Source organism: Eulemur rufifrons, chromosome 15 (assembly GCF_041146395.1).
Source record: "Eulemur rufifrons isolate Redbay chromosome 15, OSU_ERuf_1, whole genome shotgun sequence".
Classification (NCBI taxonomy): Eukaryota; Metazoa; Chordata; class Mammalia; order Primates; family Lemuridae; genus Eulemur; species Eulemur rufifrons.
In genome coordinates this window covers 109429348-109447739 of record NC_090997.1, presented here as the reverse complement: position 1 = coordinate 109447739, position 18392 = coordinate 109429348, and the positions used below count along the sequence as shown (strand labels likewise).

Genomic DNA, 18392 nt, shown 5'->3' with positions numbered 1-18392 from the left:
TAACTTGCATAGAGCCTAATGAGCAAAGGTGAGATTGTCTGAGAGGTCGTCAGAGGCAGGAAGATCTCCTGAGCCCAGGAATTCAAGACCAGCCTGGGCAACACAGCAAGATCCCATCTCTAAAAAAAATTCTGCTCAGCTGGGCACGGTGGTACACGCCTGTAGTCCCAGCTACTCAAGAAGCAATGGCAGGAGATTGCCAATGTAAAAACCTCCAATAGAAGTCTCCTAGATTTAGGGAGGGATTTTCAATGTACAAAAATGTATTGGTATGCCTGTCATCTTGGTACTGTGCCACCTATTTAACCCCCCTTAAAAAAGGAGAGGAATATAAGTACATTTATTGTTTTGCACGGTAAACTAGCAGCTAGCTACAACAATCCCAGGAGTTATGATCACACCACTACACTCCAGCCTGGGCAACAGAGCAAAACCATGTCTCTTTAAAAAAAAAAAAAAAAACACCAAAAAAACTGTGACTATAGCTGAAATAAACTTAGTGGTAGGACTACACACCAGCTCAGAAATAAGGATCTTATTAACCCAAGATGGTTACTTCGTACGTGAAATGCTAACATATGAATTCAAGTACGTCAATGTGGAATTCTAATGAAGATGACCTAATTAGTCTATAAAATAGATTCACTATGTTGTTCAGGCTAGGACCATTTCATAACCATAGGCAAACACTTCTAGTGTATCATCCAAAATCATTTTATTTGGTATGTAAATAGACTTTTTAAGAATTATAAAGGTCATGTTTATTTTAACATGAAAGAAAAATATAATACCAAATCTGATTTTTGTTCAAATTAGTGCTTAGGAGTTAAAGGAAAATATCAGCATATCAGTCTAAATTACATGTTCATATTACAAAAACTGCAAAGAAATATACACACACATACACACCCACACTCCCTATAGCCATGAAAACCAGGTCCACATTATGGCCACATAAAAGTCCCACAAGTCAATAAAGACAAATTTTTGCATATTACACAAAAAAAGGAAGCTGTGTAGACTGGTTTGAGGAGAATTTATACTTGCACATAAAATTATTTATTCATTCAGGAACTACCAAGCTAGTCATTTCAACAATTTATCTAAAAGATTTTTTTTTTTAATCAACCAACAGGAAATGAGACCTACAGCTCAGGGAAAAAGGTTAAAAGAAAAAAAATCTTGTCTCAGCAGAATGAAATACTAAAAATCTGCATATCATTAATTCCCCTTGCACTCTCATTTCCCAACTAAATATCAGTTAAACTGCATTTTTAGACTATGCATTTAAGTCTGTACAAGCATTTTTCTTTTTCTTTTTTTTCCTTTAAGAGCCCAAATAAGCATATGCATTTAATACTACTCAATAAACTTGTGATTATTGTAGCTAGCTGCTAGTTTACCGTGCAAAACAATAAATGTACTTATATTCCTCTCCTTTTTTAAGGGGGGACTAAATAGGCGGCACAGTACCAAGAGGACAGGCATACCAATACATTTTTGTACACTGAAAATCCCTCCCTAAAACTATGAGACTTCCATTAGAGGTTTCTACAAAAAAATAAAATAAAATAAAAACTGCTAAGAATACCATTAGGCTTTCTCAGTAATTTCTCCTTTTCTTTAACAAAAAGAGTTGAGCAAAACACAGAAGAACAATGAAGTTTTGGCTCCTGATCTCACCTGAGCCTACATCCTTGATAAAAAGAGTATAATATAGTCCAACTTGAAGTGTCTAGTCCATGAAAATCACCAACACTCAGAACTCAAGAAATGTAACTGAAAAGAAATATGGGACAAGCCCAGAATAAATTTTTTACATGTTGTCACCCTATTTCCAAACCAGGTTTTCCTCTTTTTTATTTCATTTGCCTTAGCTCTCTTCATTCCTTTCCTACCTCCTCTGTTCCTTACCATTTCACTGTGTATTTTCACTTCCCATACACAAAAACTGACTTGAAACTTACTTTATATTCTTGTATCTAAATTTGTTTCTACTTAATTCTTACAGGACTATACGGTTTTAGGTGAAGTTCAAATACTTTCATTATAGAAACATGCACATAGGCTGTAACCAGAATCAGGAGTAACAAGACAAGCAGCCATTCATTCAGGAACTGTGAGTGCCCATCATGAGCCAGCCAGGGTCCTGGGGACTCTGCAGTGAATAAAACAATGCTCTATCCCTGAGGGCACGAAAGCAAGACTGTGCTTGGCAGGTTCAAGAAACCTGGAGGATGCCTGGGGGCCAGAGTAGAGGAAGCCAAGGAGAAACCTGATTGTGTAGGACACAAAACCAGAGAGGTAGGAGGTACAGATCAATGGATGCTCTTATTCACACAGTAAATATTCTGGCTTTTACTCTCAAGGATATAGAAAGCCACTGAATGGTTTGAACACAGGAGTGAAATAACCAGACTTTCATGTTAAAAGGATCACCCTGCTTGCTGGGTTGAGAATAGAAAAGTGCAGAAGCAGTGGGGAGACTAGTGACTATGAAAATAACACAAGCAAGAGGTTATGGTTGCTTACAGGGGTGGCAGCAAATTGTGGTTCCATTTATAGTTAAGGCAGCATTTAAAGTATATAAAGAATGTACTTTCGTGATAATTATTTGAATTAGATGTGGGAGTATCAGAAGGGAGTATCAAGATGTCTATGAGGTCTGGGGCCAGAGAAACTGAAAGAGGGAGTGGACATTTAAAAGATGAGGAAGAATGGAATGGAAACAATTATTGGAGGGGGTGGGAGAGAAGAAGGAGGTGACGAGTTGTTCAGTTGTGATGTTAAATTTGGGATCTAGATGTCTAGTTAAATTAGACATCTAGCTGAAAATGTTGAGTACGCACATGAACATACAAGTCTGGAGATTAGGAAAGAAATTCAGACTAAAGACAAAATTTTTAGTTAGAAATATATAATTCTAGCTAAATGAGATGAGATCACAAGGGACTAAATATAAATACAGAAGAGGTCTAAACGTATATCCCTGGAACACTGCCTCATTTTTTAGAAGTTGGAGTGATGAAAAGGAACGAGCAAAAGAAACTGAAAATAAGCAGTAATATCCCAGAAGCAAAGGGAAGAAGGTTTCAAAGAATAGAACATTATCAACCACATCAAATGCTGTGACTGCTGCTATATTCACTGACATTAGAATTCACCAAAGAGGTCACTAGTAACATCAAAAAAGAGCTGCTATAGTAGAATGGAAGAGAAAAAAAAAAAAAAAAACCTCACTGTAGTGGATCCAAGTGAGAGAGGGAGTACTGAAGACCACAAATATCAACTTTTCTGGAGAGTAGTAACTAAAGAAAGATGTGGTGTTGAACAATGTTTTTTAAAGATGGGAGATATCAGTATCTACATGCTGGATATATATCTATATGCTGACAGGAATGATCTGGTAAAAATAGGACACTGACGCATGTCACTGGCATGCACAAGGGGATGGACATGGAAGCAACGCAGTGTCCTTGAGAGGAGGAAGGGAGAGAACCCAGGGCAGCCGTGGAGACCGGGGGGAAGAACAGCAGAAAATGCAAAGAGCATGGGCAGAGACCTGAGGGACATGGAAACGCTTTCTGATCGCTTTCATTTTTCACACACAGGAAACACGTTATCAGATGAAAATTTAGAAAAGGTTAGAGGTTTGAGGAGAGAGGTGAAAATAGTCATTTAGGGGAATGCTAAAGTGATTCAACCAGGGAAATGTACTGGGATTACACCACTGTCAGCAACACAAAGGGCCTGCCTGAGGTCAGCGGTCAGGCACTGAACGGGAGACCCGGGTCAGCATGGCTGTTTTCCTCAGAGCATTGTCAACTGCCCAGGCGCAGGCTGAACTAGACGGAGAACTGCATGTAAACGGTGTGGGGTGGAGGGCTGGCCAGGGGAGTGCAATGGAGGAGCGCCCTACATGCAACTGAGGGCGTATGAAAGGGAGAAATTATAATAGCAGACCATGGATTCAAGGCAGGGAAAATATTCAAGTAATGATGTGCAGGAAGGGGGACAGTACAGAGGTGGCAGAAGCAATGGACTGCAGGTCCCAAACAGACAGAAGTACTGTCAAGGGGAGGTTACAGTTGTCCCACGGGGGTTTGGTTCACGGAACCCCACCATACCAAAATCCCCAGATGCTCAAGTACCAGATATAAAATGGGTAGGTGTTTGCATATAACCTATACATATCCATAGACTTTAAAGCATCTCTAGATTACTCATATGTAAATGCCATCTAAGTAGCTGTTATGCTGTAGTTTTTAAATTTGTCTTTTTTTTAGAGACAGGGTTCAGTGTTTTTGATCCACAGTTGGTTGAATCCTCACATGTGGAACCCACAGACACAGAGGGTCTACTGTATCTGACAGAAGTTGGAAATAGAGGATGCAGAGGCCCCAGTGGAATTATGCCAAATGAAATATCCTTAGTAAAGTATGGGCAGTTCTGGTTAAAATGTTATAGAACTACCTTAAACACTAAAGCAAAACGTCACCCTGGGCAAAGTGGGCCCGCAGATGAGAAAAGCTGGGAAGCAAAATTAAAGATAGAGAATTATATCACAGGAATTGTAGCTGGGGGTCCCAGACATAGAATTCTCAAGAAAACTATTTCCAGCAGTCCTAGGGAGTCAGCTTTGAACAACCTGTCCAACTCAGAAGGCAAAAATGCCAGATCACCATCAGATGACCTAAAATAAACCATACCTTTCCCCTCGATCCCTTTTCCGCACGGAGCTGGACCCTGAGCAGGTGAGGACGTCATACTGAAGTGAATCTGGCAAAGTAAAATGAGAAATCAAGTAGGAATCTTCCTCCAAAGCAGGCTTCTAGGTCTGAAACAGTGGGAACCAAAGAAGAGTTCAGAATTGTGTGAGAGTCTCAACACTGATTATACTGAACTGCACCTTCTAATGACTAAAATAAGATTATGAATGACAAGTGACCACAAGAGTTTTTATTACCTGAAAGTTACTGGAAAAGCTATCTGATCTTACTAAGAGCTCATGCAGAGGTAGAGACTGAATCTATGGAGGGTCTGAAGGCACAGTGAGAACTGTTTTCTGCTTAACCTTACCAAGTCCCATCCACTGAACATACTAGTTCCACAGATATCCATAAATTCCCACTACATGTAAGGTATAAAATATACACAATGCTAGATGTAGTAAAAATTCATTTTTGCTTTACTAAGCAAAAAGTGAAAGCAAATTATTAAGTCAAATAAAACAAAAGTCGTTTTAGGTTTGAGTACAAGTACAAAATTTGATCATGGAAGATGTCATAAGAAATCTTAGGCCGGGCGCGGTGGCTCACGCCTGTAATCCTAGCTCTCTGGGAGGCCGAGGTGGGCGGATCGTTTGAGCTCAGGAGTTCGAGACCAGCCTGAGCAAGAGCAAGACCCCATCTCTACTAAAAATAGAAAGAAATTATATGGACAGCTAAAAATATATATAGAAAAAATTAGCCGGGCATGGTGGTGCATGCCTGTAGTCCCAGCTACTCGGGAGGCTGAGACAGGAGGATCGCTTGAGCCCAGGAGTTTGAGGTTGCTGTGAGCTAGGCTGACGCCACGGCACTCACTCTAGCCCGGGCAACAGAGTGAGACTCTGTCTCAAAAAAAAAAAAAAAAAAAAAAAGAAATCTTAGCATGAGTTTCTAAGCAGGCAAGCAACAAAACAGAAGTATCAGGGCTCACCATTTAGTCATTTTCAAAGTCACCTCTATTTAATGCAGACTTATCTAACGCGTTCTAGGAAAAGGAGTGAGTATGTGTTACCATAATTTTGACTGAAATACATTTACAGGTATTTTATAGTGTCAAGATAAAGACAATAAAGACAATTTATTACCAAGTATGTCTGGCATTTCAATTCAGAAACCCCATCTGGACGCAGTCACAGAGCAGTCTCAACTAAATTCTAGTCCATTCATAATTTGGTAGTATTACAGAAAGATTCAAGCATACTTAAGCTTTGAACTGAGGCAGCAAGTCAATATTTAATATGCTAAATTCCAAGTTTTTCCAGGAAGTATAAAAAAAATCAGAAAAAATGCTATCACCTAACTAGCAAGCAAGCATTAAGGATAAGCACATGTTTTACTCAGTTCCTCTCAAGAATACACAGGGAACCTACAATGCCCCATTCTGACACATTACTAACATTTAACATTCAATAAAATGTTAAAATATTTGTTTCATAAAAACTGAGATAAGAAAACACTAAAACAGGCCAGGTGGGGTGGCTAGTACCTATAATCCCAGCAGTTTGGGACGCAGAGGCTAGGAGTTCCAGACCAGCCTCGGCAACATAGCAACACCTTGTGTCTACAAAAAATTTGAAAATTAGCCGGGCATGGCAGTGCAAGCTTATAATCCCAGCTACTCGGGAGGCTGAGGTAGGAGCATTGCTTGAGCCCAGGTGTCTGAGGTTGCAGTGAGTGATAGTCATGCCACTGCACTCCAGCATGGGTGACAGAGTGAGACCCTGTCTCTGAAATAAAAACAAAAACAAAAAAAAAAAAACACTACAATAAATCAAAACCAATAAGCATGTTTCATTGTGAGTGAAAAATCTTATAAAACCTTTAAAAAAATCCCAGATTCATCCTAAAACAGATGAGAAACCTAAACATTTTCATGTTTTTTAAAAAGACAACTGGGACTTAAAAACATAATAGCAACCTATACTAGACAATAAACGTGAGAAATCTGTTATATAGCATTTAAATAAAAATTTTAAAATTTAAAAGTGTTTTCTACAAATGCTAATTGATAAACTCTCACAATCTACACAGGCAAACATGGGCACAGCTGCAAATGCCTTGTTAGCATCATTCTTAATCACTTGATTAATTACATCTGAGAGAAAAGAAATTCCTTCTAGATCACTCTGAAGGGTCTTACAAAAAAATGAACCACCCCCCACCAGCAGACACATCTACCTCGATGAAGAAAACACCAACATTTCAAATATTCCAACAATTACAAAATAGGATAATCCTGGAATTTACTCAGCCTCAAAACATTATGAACTACTCCAACACAGGAATAATACTTTAAAAACATTTACAGTGTTTTCTAAAGTACAAAAAATATTCATTATGAATCCTGATTTCTTAGAAAAAATTATTTTAACATGTCTCCATGCTGTTGATTGTCAAGAAATCTGATGATGTGCTTATCCAAAAAAAATGCCAGGCACTTTTTATTTAGCATATCACAGCCTGCTTACATTGTTCTTTATCATCGCTATTAGATTTCTTGTCAACACCAGACTGATAGTGGTAAATTGTCAAGAAATACACATTTCTTCCTCCAAGAAATACACATTTAAAGAAAAACTATCACAACTCTCTACCACTAAAATTTGAGGGATTCCTTCCCTTATTATTCCTAGGAACAACAATCATAAAAAACTAATAGCCAGTAAGTCTAAAATCTAAAACTTCTATTTGAATGTATACATTATTTTCAAAAATGTATAAACTAATATAAGCATTGACAAGTCAAAAGGTTCCACCAAAATTCAAAAGCTAACTGCAAAAAAAGTAGTAATCTACATTATTTTGTAAAGATCAAGATTGGCTTTGGAGTACATTAACTCAGACTTCTGAAGAGGCCAAATATTGTTTTTAAACATACATAAATAAGATAAAAATAGGCAATGCAACCTTACAATAAATGCAATACTAAAAATTTCATCTTTTTTTAATAAGCACTTTTATCAGTTGTAAAACTACAGGTAAAGTTCATATATGGAACCACAAATTATTACTAAAAAACCTTCCAATTTCAGCACTATCAAGTTAATACTGTATTTGTTTGTAAATAGTAAAGAAAAGGACAAAATAAATTCCTGAAATGGTGCTTTACTTAAAAACGTTTCTTATGGAAAAGGAATCCAATGTTTACCATCAGTGATTTTTAAAAATAGAAAATATTGTTGTTGCAAAGATTTACAGAACAGAGAACCAGAAGTCCATGACCTTTCAATAAATACACTGTACTAAAATCTTCTTGTAAGAGAGAGATAATAAAAACACCAGTCTGTTAAATCTCTTCCTCCTTTCTTTTTAAAATGTAGATAGATTTTACTAAACTGACAATATGAAAGTGGAACCCAATAATCTTAGCCCTCTTAAGTTACTTATTAACTTTTAAATAGACTGTTATGAATTTACAGTTCCTGCAGTTCACCTGCCACCTTTCCCAACCTAAAGCAGGCACTAGGGGTTGAAGACAGTCTCCACTTGCAACATCGATTATAAGAAAGAACTTTATGCTCATTTTAAAAAAGGATTATTGTGAGTTTTGTTCGTCCCCAGAAACACCACTCAACACAGATCTCAGCACATGATAGATGTTTAATGAATATCTGTTGAGTAAATGGTAATGTTTAATTGTATTAGTGCAACATTAGGTTTTTTTCCTGCTTCAATTTACAGTTCTCCCTTTTTGGAAAAGAAACTCAAGACCATAGCAGTCCCTCAAAAGCACATAAACAACTTTATTCACAATGAAAAATAAAGCTGGGTCTCAAAATACAATCCCAGCGCCTCTTTATGTTCTCCATTATTTTTAAAGAAAATGAGAAATAAAGCCTGCTTTTAAGAAATAGATTATGTATACCAACTTTCCTCAAAATAAAAAATTCACATTTCAAACTTATTTTCGATGTTAGTAGTACTGAGAGTAACAACTGATGGTTCCAAAGTAGGCACAGATTGGGTAAAAATCAAAAACAAGCATATAAACAAAACTACATGTTTTTTGCCAACGTTTTTCCCTTAATCTTAGTCAAAAGGGTATGTGACTAAATTTTACTAGATGTGAGACCAGCTTTGTCTGATGTTTCCAGATTCATTCAACAAATATTTTAATGAGCATCTACTGTATTCCAAGCCCTTTAATGTTTAAATTTGCAAACTGCACACCACCACCGAATTCCTCTACGAAGCCTTATCATTTAAAATAATTGCAAGGTAATAAGGAATCTCAACACTGTTTCTTGCGCACATTAAGTCAGTGGATTGGGGCGCTTTTTCAGCCGTTAAAGCGGCATCAGCGAGCCGCTACCAACCACACCCGGGACCCAAATCACAATTAGCAGCCACAGCCGGTGAAACCACCTGTGAGAGTCGCCCGCGCTCCTCCTCCGAGGAGGCGGCCGGGACTTTCGCTCCAGCCCAGCGAGCTCCGCTGCGGCGCCTCGGGCGACAGTCGGGGCTCCGGAGCCCGGTCCCCGCCCCGCCAACCCTCACCTGGAGACCCCGAGTCGTCCCCGCCCGCCCCTCGCGCCACCCTCGCGCCACCCTCGCGACCGCCAGACCCGCCAAGTGGGGGGAGGGGTCTGCGTTTCCGCTTTACCGCGGCGGGCGGTGGGCGCCTCGGTCGCCCGCCTGCCTGAATCCCGAGCTGAGCTCGGGTCCCTTCCTCAGAGGGAAGGGACGAAACCCAAAGGGCGGGTCCTCGGGGAAGGGACCTCGCCCGAACCTGGAAACGGAGCCGCAGGCGCAGCCCGGAGCCCGCAGCCCGCGCTCACCGCGGAGCCCTCGGGGACCGGGGTTCGGGGCCTCAGGCCGCCGCCTAAGGGCCCGAGAGGGCGAGGCGTGGGGCCGGCGCTGCACTCACTGTCGCCTTTGTCTCGGCCGCCCGCTCCCGTAGCGCCGCTCTCTGGACGGCTCCGCAGCTCCTGCCACCCGGACTCCCGCAGCTGCGCTCCCGGCGCGCTCGCCCCGCCCAGACTCGCGCAGCCAGCGGCGTCCCGCGCTCGGAGAGCGGCGGGGGGCGGGGCTTCATCGCGCAACCGCCGCGGCTGCCATGCCGGCCCCGCCCCTGGGCCCCCCCAAGCCAGGCCCCGCCCTGGGATGGGCCAGCCGGCGGGCGGTGCCACCCCTACCTTGGAGCCACGCAGGCTGGGCGGCCGCTGCTGTGGGGAACCGACCGCCCACAGCAGGGGGTGGAGCCTGCGCGGGACAGCGCGCGCGGAAGATGGCGACCGAGCCTGCACGGGAGCGCGCGGGAGCCTCTTCCCCGCCTGGCTCGCAGGCGGCTGCGGCTCGCGCCCGCCAGGCCGAGGAGGGGCGGCGTCTGCACGCGGTGTGGGCCGCGGCCGCACCCTGACGAGGAAGCGGGGTGCGAGCTGGCGGGGGGCGAGGTGTCTGTCCCTAGCAGTTGCGACCTCGAGGTCCTGAAACCCTCAGACCATTGTTTTTTTCAATGTCACCGTCAGAATCGTTTGTCATTCACTGGCTTCAGGCCCGGCACTTCCAGCTGGCGTTTGCAATGGGAAAACTGTTCGTGCCCCAGACCTCTGTGACTCCTCCCCCGGATCGCTTACCTCCCAGAAGTCGGGACACGTGACAGTGTCCCAGTCTATTGGCCAGTACTCCACCAAAGGACCCGCCAAACTCTGCCTGTGGTCAGAGGGACAGAGAGAGCCAGGTGCTGGTGTCAGGGCATCCTTCCAGCTGCTCAGGCCACAGACTTTGGCGTCATCCTTGGTCCCTCTCACACTCTCATTTTCACTTCCAATCTGCCAAGAAAGCTCGTTGGTTCCACTTCCAAAATAAATCAGACTAGTTCTCACCTGCGTTACTTCCAGCATCTCAATTATAACTCAGTGGCCTACTAAACCACAGGGCCTCCCTGCCCATCATCTACTCTGTTTACTGTCAAAACAGCCGGAATATCCTCTCACAAGGAAATGTCACTTAGCGTTGATACTTCGCCTGAGCCAGGTATTTAAAATTGCAACCGCCAGACACCAATTCTCAATCCTTCCTACCGCATTCTTTTTCTTTTCTTCCCATGACACTTCACACCTGGTAGCAATCTCTATGGTCAGCTTTCCGGATCTATGGTTAGGCATTCACAGATTCAACTAACCGCAGATCAAAAATAGTCAGAGAAAAAAAATTAAATAACACAAAAAATACAGTATAACAACTATTTATATAGCATTTACATTGCATTTGGTATTGTAAGTAATCTAGAGATCATTTAAAGTATACAGGAGGATATATATAAGTTATACGAAAATATTATGCCATTTTATATAAGGGACTTGAGCATCCGCAGATTTTGGTGTTGATGGGGATCCTGGAACCAATCCCCTAAAGATACTGAGGTATGACTGTATTTATTTTATATGTTTATCTTTTAGTGTCTTTCTGGTCTTCGCTGGTAGAAGCTGAGATTTTTGTCTGTTTTGTTCAACTGATGTACCCAAGTCCCTAGAATAAATGAAAAATTTTTAAATTCCCTGAGATAATAAAAAGTGTAAAGCAACAAAAAATGACCCGGTTTGTATTTTAAATTTCCTCTTGGTTTCAATTTCTATTAGTTAATTTGGTCAATATTATATTCATAACACTCTCTTTACATATTTAATGTAGCCTTTAAGATTTAAAATAAAACAATTTAAAGCCACAGATTATATAGTACAGTTTGGATTTTTTTTGTTTGTTTCTTTCTTTGAGACAGGGTCTTGCTCTGTCACCTGGGCTAGAGTGCAGTGGTGTCATAATAGCTCTCTGCAACCTCCAACTCCTGGGTTCCAGGGATCCTCCTCCCTCAGCCTCCTGAGTAGCTGGGACTACAGGCACACGCCACCACACCTGGCTAATTTTTCTTTCTAGTTTTTGTCGAGACTGGGTCTCACTCTTGCTCAGGTTGGTCTCGAACTCCTGACCTCAAGCGATCCTGCTGCCTCGGCCTCCTAGAGTGCTAAGATTACAGGCATGAGCCACCATACCATGCCCCGGCCCCGGCCCCGCCCCCACCACCCCGGCCCCGCCCCCTCCCCTTCCCGTCCGCCCCCCGCCAGCCCAGCGCTGCGGCTCCGCTCGTCCCCCCGCGGCCACACGGGGGCGCAGCCGGACAGCGGGCAAGGGCGGGGCGGGGCGGGAGGACCGGGATGGGGAGAGGACGGGGAGGGGCGGGGAAGGGGGCGCCGGGGAGGCGGGGGTCTGGCTGTGTTAAGGGGCAGTTTTCCCCTAAACTGATCTACAGACTAACCAGGATCCTTACTGAACCCTGGCAGCGCCTTTTTTTAGTGGAAATGACAAGCTGACCCTAACATGTGTATGGAAATTCAGAGCATCTAGACAATATACCAGCCAAAACAATTTTGAAAAAGAACAAAATTGAAGAACTTACACAACCAGACATCCAATTTTACTGCAAAGCTATGGCAATAAAGACAGTGTGATGCTGACATAAAGATGGACCTACAGCCAAGTGGAACAGAATAGAGGTCCAGACTTAAACCTTTCATTTATGGTTGATCAATTTTAAACAAGGATATCAAGATAACTGGATGGGGAGAAATGACAGCTTCAACAAATGGGACTGTCTACAAAGGTCTGTTTGTATATCGTCCATAGTACCAAATTGGCTTATAAATAAATGAGTATTCGTAAATTGTGCAAATAAGCCCAGATGCTATTCAAATGCACAGGACTTAGTAATCTTTTGGCAGATGAGACTGGTCTAATATTGGTTTGATGGGAATGGCCAGGTCTTCAGCTAAATATGCATATATTTAACTTTAAGTTTCTTACTTTTATGATGCTTTCCTGGCATGAAAATTTAGCCTGGGATGATGGCTATATCTGTCTGTCTCATGAAATTTTCCAGGCATAATTGTTAAGGATGAATAAATTGGGTAGATGTGGCTAGGAAAAAAGTTTGTAAATAAATTTTTGATTATGGTTATATTTTGTAACATGTTTACTTGGGGAGGTTTCTCAAATATTTTAAGTAAATATACCCTTAGAGTTTTACTAAGTGAAGTTAAATGATGAATATTCATTGAATATATAGATATTATTCAAATAAGATAATTCTAAAACAGTAATTGAACATTAATTGAATAAGAGTTTAGACTCGGCCGGGTGCGGTGGCTCACGCCTGTAATCCTAGCACTCTGAGAGGCCGAGGCGGGTGGATCGCTGGAGGTCAGGAGTTCGAGACCAGCCTGAGCAAGAGCGAGACCCCGTCTCTACTAAAAATAGAAAGAAATTATATGGACAACTAAAATATATATATACAAAAAATTAGCCGGGCATGGTGGCGCATGCCTGTAGTCCCAGCTACTCGGGAGGCTGAGGCAGTAGGATCGCTTAAGTCCAGGAGTTTGAGGTTGCTGTGAGCTAGGCTGACGCCACGGCACTCACTCTAGCCCGGGCAACAGAGTGAGACTCTGTCTCAGAAAAAAAAAAAAAAAAAAAAGAGTTTAGACTCATATACTTTTTTTTTTTTTTTTTTTTTTTTGAGACAGAGTCTCGCTTTGTTGCCCGGGCTAGAGTGAGTGCCGTGGCGTCAGCCTAGCTCACAGCAACCTCAAACTCCTGGACTTAAGCGATCCTACTGCCTCAGCCTCCCGAGTAGCTGGGACTACAGGCATGCGCCACCATGCCCGGCTAATTTTTTGTATATATATATATTTTAGTTGTCCATATAATTTCTTTCTATTTTTAGTAGAGACGGGGTCTTACTCTTGCTGAGGCTGGTCTCAAACTCCTGACCTCGAGCGATCCACCCGCCTCGGCCTCCCAGAGTGCTAGGATTACAGGCGTGAGCCACCGCGCCCGGCCAGACTCATATACTTTTGACTTCTTATTTCAAAGAAACAAAAGTTATCTGAGTCTGTTAGTGACCTCTGACTCTGTTTAGTGAAGTACCTCAAACCTTTTAACATCTTTAGCAGGTTTTCCTGGGATCAAAATCCTAAATTAAATCTTTTTGACCTAAAATTAACTTTGGGATTTTCCAGTTGGACCCCAGGAGAGCATCAAAGAATGTATATCTCTTCTTGTGGAGATGTTAAACTATTAGGCTAATTTGGTAAATCGTATAGGAAGCATTGCCAAATAAGAAATGATTTTTAACTTGGTCATATTTGTGTAAATGTGTTATTAAAATGTATTCCAAAAATATGTGATTCTGAAAATTCTAATGTGTTGTGTCATGTGCTATCAGTCATTATGATTACTATGTTAAACTGTTATATGCCACAGAAATACCTAAATTTTCTTGCCAATTGTAAACTCTCCTCAGACTTTTGACTATGGCTGTTCTGGGTTTCCACAGTTATTATTTTAAATTCTTTGATGGAAGCATTTTCAATCAGCTATAGTCCAAAATTGTTAATCAAGATTGAGAAAAACAATCTTGATTACATGAAACTAAGTAATTGATAAGAATACTGCTTTTATGCCTTTATTTAAAATGTTGGTTCTTTACCTAAATGTTTTCCAGAGTCAAGGAAATTTTCTTTCGTAAGCTCTGTATATGAAATTTGCAACAATTTCGCAAAGTATCCTATTGTGAACAAAGATGAAAGCATTTGCTTTTTCTCCCTACTCGATTCCTTCAAAATTCCGGAAGTATTTGTGAATATCATTATCTTTATTTATATAAGTTCAATAAAAATATGCTGTCTCTTTACAAGCAGGATACAATTGGAAACACTGGCCATATTGCCAAGGATTTGACTGAAGTGTCATATTTAAGACTATGCATAAAATGCCAGTGTTCCCAGCCTTACAGTGAATGAGTAAAAATTGTCACTTCCTGGCAGTGACAGACCTTAAGACTATAAGTAAAGAGAACTATAAGTAAAGAGACTATAAGTCCGAGAACCTTAAGACTATAAGTAACACCTAAAGCCTGCCTTGGTTTGGCTTCCTCCCCTCAAGAAGTTCTAAAATCTGAGATTCCTATATGATCAACGTGGACAGAGAAAATCATGCTTCTAAGGAAAACTAAAGCACACCTGCTAGTAGATTGAAGCCCTGTGCACTGTGTTCAAGTCCTTGTTATCTACCTGTGGCCTGGAATGGATCCTAAATCCCCTGATTTCCTCCAATATTTGGCTACAACTAAATCCTGCTAAAGTCCCCGGGATCTCGCCCACCAGCAAAGCAGGGATACTCCAGGGCCATTCATGGAACACAATCCCTATCCAGATTAACCAACTAACAGAATTAAATATTAAGATCGGAGAGGAGTTAGATATTAAGACTGGAGATGTGGGTGACACTGGGGCTACGCTGTCTATCCTTAGCCCCGGTACACTGTCTCTGTGCCCTCCCTGGGGTTCTGAATTCATCTAGATGGTTGGAGTGGCCAACGAATCTATGACAGTTCCTAAATCTCTACCTATCCTCCAACTAGGACCCCTCGTGACAGCCGTGGCCTTTTGCTTGTCCCATCAGCCCCCATACATCTCCTGGATAGGGACTTCTTAAAAACCTACCAGGCCCATACGTCCTTCTCCCGAGTAGGGGAAATAACGCTTGAGTTATTTTCACCAGGAGACTTTGCCACTCAATGGCTTTTGCCCAAATTCCCATCCATTCAGTTAGCCTCGCCACCACTACCCACCCTGCTCCATAAGAGCCACGTGGGAGTCTGGGCACAATCCAACACCGAGGAAAACCCTCAGGTTGTGAAGATTACAGTTGTGTACACTCCCCAGGACGCGATTCACCCCAGGAGTCGACCCCAGTGAAGAAGCGAGATGGGGAAGGTTTCTGCGGTCCTGCGTTGGACGAGGTTCTGCTTGGGATGACCGTGTGGTCAGAAACCTTTCCCATGCCGTGAACAGAGCTGCCGAAGCCACCAGGGCGCAGCGGGGGTCTCCAGACGCCCTCGCGGGTCGTCGCAGCCCAGCCGCTGCGAGCGTTAGACCAGCCCCGCCGCGCAGGTGGCGTCGCTGCCGCTGCCCACACTCCCGCCGCACCTGGGTCGCGTGACAAACCTAAGATCTTGCAGCGGCGACGCTCTGACACACGCGTCTTCAGAAAGCCCCCAGCTCCGGCCCGACGCACTGGACTCAATTTCCGGCTCTCAGCTGTTTCCAGGTCCCATCGACGCCCCTCCCCTCGGGCCCTAAGGAGCCTCCTCACATCAGGGCTGGGCTCGGCGTCCTCCCCACCCTGCCTCAGCCGTTGTCACAGGCCTCTGCGGGAGGCCCCAGACCGCGCCGGCCAACTCTCCGAAGCTGGACCCGCAGCCGACGCGACCCAGAACTGATCCGTATTTCACAGGCGCTTGGGCGTTTCCCAGGCACAGGGCTGGTGGCGTTGCCCGGCCCCTCCACTGCCGCTGGGAGCCCGCGTGGAATAGGGGGACCGGGCCGGCTGCAGCCGCTGCCCCGGACGGGTCCGGCTCAGAGTCAGAATGCGGACAAATGTGTACCTGACAGCCCATCCTTCAAGACAGACCCGAGCAGCTGCAGGGTCTGATTTTAACATGGAGCCCAGAGGCCATTTGCTGACTGGAGGCCACGCCCGCACCGCGCCTGCACCGCACTGGAGTTCCCCAGAAACCTGGCCTCGGATCAGCTTTAGTACTTCTGGAGCTCAGCTGCACTGACCAATCAGGACTCAGCTACACTGACCAATCAGATTCAGCCACACTGACTAATCAGGATTCAGCCACATTGACCAATCAGGACTCAGCCAAAATGACCAATCAGACTAAGACACATTGACCAATCAGGCCTCAACCTCACCGACCAATCAGACTCAACCACATTGAGCAATCAGACACAGCCACGTTGACCAATCAGGACTCAGCCGCACTGACCAATCAGATTCAGCCACACTGACTCATGAGGACTCAGCCACACACACCAATCAGATTCAGCCGCAATGACTAATTAGGACTCAGCCACACTGACCAATCAGAGTGAGCCACATTGACCAATCAGGACTCAGTCCACTGACCAATCAGATTCAGTCAAATTGACCAATCAGGAATCAGCCAAGTTGTCCAATCAGACGCAGCCACACTGATCAAACAGGACTCAGTCGCATTAAACAAGCAGACTCAGTGACGTTGACCTATCAGAACTGAGCAGCACTGACCAATCAGATTCAGCCACACTGACTAATGAGGACTCAGCCACACTGACCAATGAGATTCAGCCACACTTAGGAAGCAGACTCAGCCAAATTGACCAATCACGACTCAGTCAAATTGTCCAATCAGACCCAGCTACACTGACCAATGAGGAATCAGCCAGAGACCAATCAGATTCAGTCACATTGACCAATCAGATTCAGCCGCACTGACTAGTCAGGACTCAGCCACATTAACTAATCCGACTCAGCTACACTTACCAATGAGGAATCAGCCGCACTGACCAATGAGATTCAGCCACATGGACCAATCAGGTCTCAGCGTCACTGACAATTGAGACTCAGACAAATTGACCAATCACATTCAGCCACGTTGACCAATCAGGACTCAGCAGCACTGACCAATCAGATTCCGCCACACTGACTAGTCAGGACTCAGCCACACTGACAAATCAGACGTAGCCACACTTTCGAAGCAGACTCAGCCAAATTAACCAGTCAAAATTCAGCCAAATTGCCCAATCATACTCAGCCGCACTGACTAATAAGGACTCAGCCACACTACCCAATCACATTCAGCCACACTGACCAATCAGGACTCAGCCTCACTGACCAATCAGACTGAGCCACATTGAGCAATCAGCCTCATCCACGTTGGCCAGTCCGGACTCAGCAGCACTGACCAATCAGTTTCAGCCACACTGACTAGTTAGGACTCAGCCACACTGACGAATCAGATTCAGCCACATTACCCAATTAGGACTCAGCCATACTGACCAATCAGACGCAGCCACACTGACGAAGCAGACTCAGCCAAATTGTCCAATCAGACTCACCCACACTGACCAATCAGGACTAAGCCTCACTGTCCAATGAGACTCAGCCACGTAGACCAATCAGGACTCAGCAGCACTGACCAATCAGTATTCAGCAGCACTGACCAATCAGACGCAGCCACACTGATGAAGCAGACTCAGCCTAATTGACCAATGAGGCCTCATCCAGCTTGTCCAATCCGACTCAGCTACACTGACCAATGAAGAATCAGCTGCACTGACCAATCACATTCAGCTACACTGACCAATCAGCACGTAGCGTCACTGACCAATCAGACTCAGCCTCATTCAGCAATCAGACTCATGCATATTGACCAATCAGATTCAGCCACACTGAACAATCAGGTTCAGCCACACTGACTAGTCAGGACTGAGCCACACTGACCAATCAGATTCAGTCACACTGACTAATCAGACTCAGCGGCATTGAGCAATCAGACTCAGTCACGTTGACCTATCAGGACTCGGCTGCACTGACCAATCAGATTCAGCCACACTGACTAATCAGGACTCAGCCGCACTTACCAGTCAGATTCAGCCACACTCACTAATCAGGACTCAGCCACACTGACCAATCATATTCAGCCACACTAACTAATCAGGACTCAGCCACAGTGACCAATCAGATTCAGCCACACTGACTAATCTGGACTCGGCCACACTGACCAATCAGATTCAG

At 43.8% G+C, this 18392-nt stretch overlaps 1 long non-coding RNA gene across 1 annotated transcript in view; it reads right to left on the bottom strand.

Annotated features, from left to right (window-relative positions):
* Positions 1-9695, bottom strand: part of LOC138395394 (uncharacterized) — a 51324-nt gene extending 41629 nt beyond the window's left edge. Inside the window, exons 1-2 of the long non-coding RNA XR_011235538.1 lie at positions 9637-9695; positions 4710-4837 (exon numbers count right to left, since the gene is read on the bottom strand). This is a non-coding gene — a long non-coding RNA (uncharacterized lncRNA). The remainder of the gene's footprint in view (positions 1-4709; positions 4838-9636) is intronic.
* Between the last annotated feature and the right edge of the window lie 8697 nt (positions 9696-18392).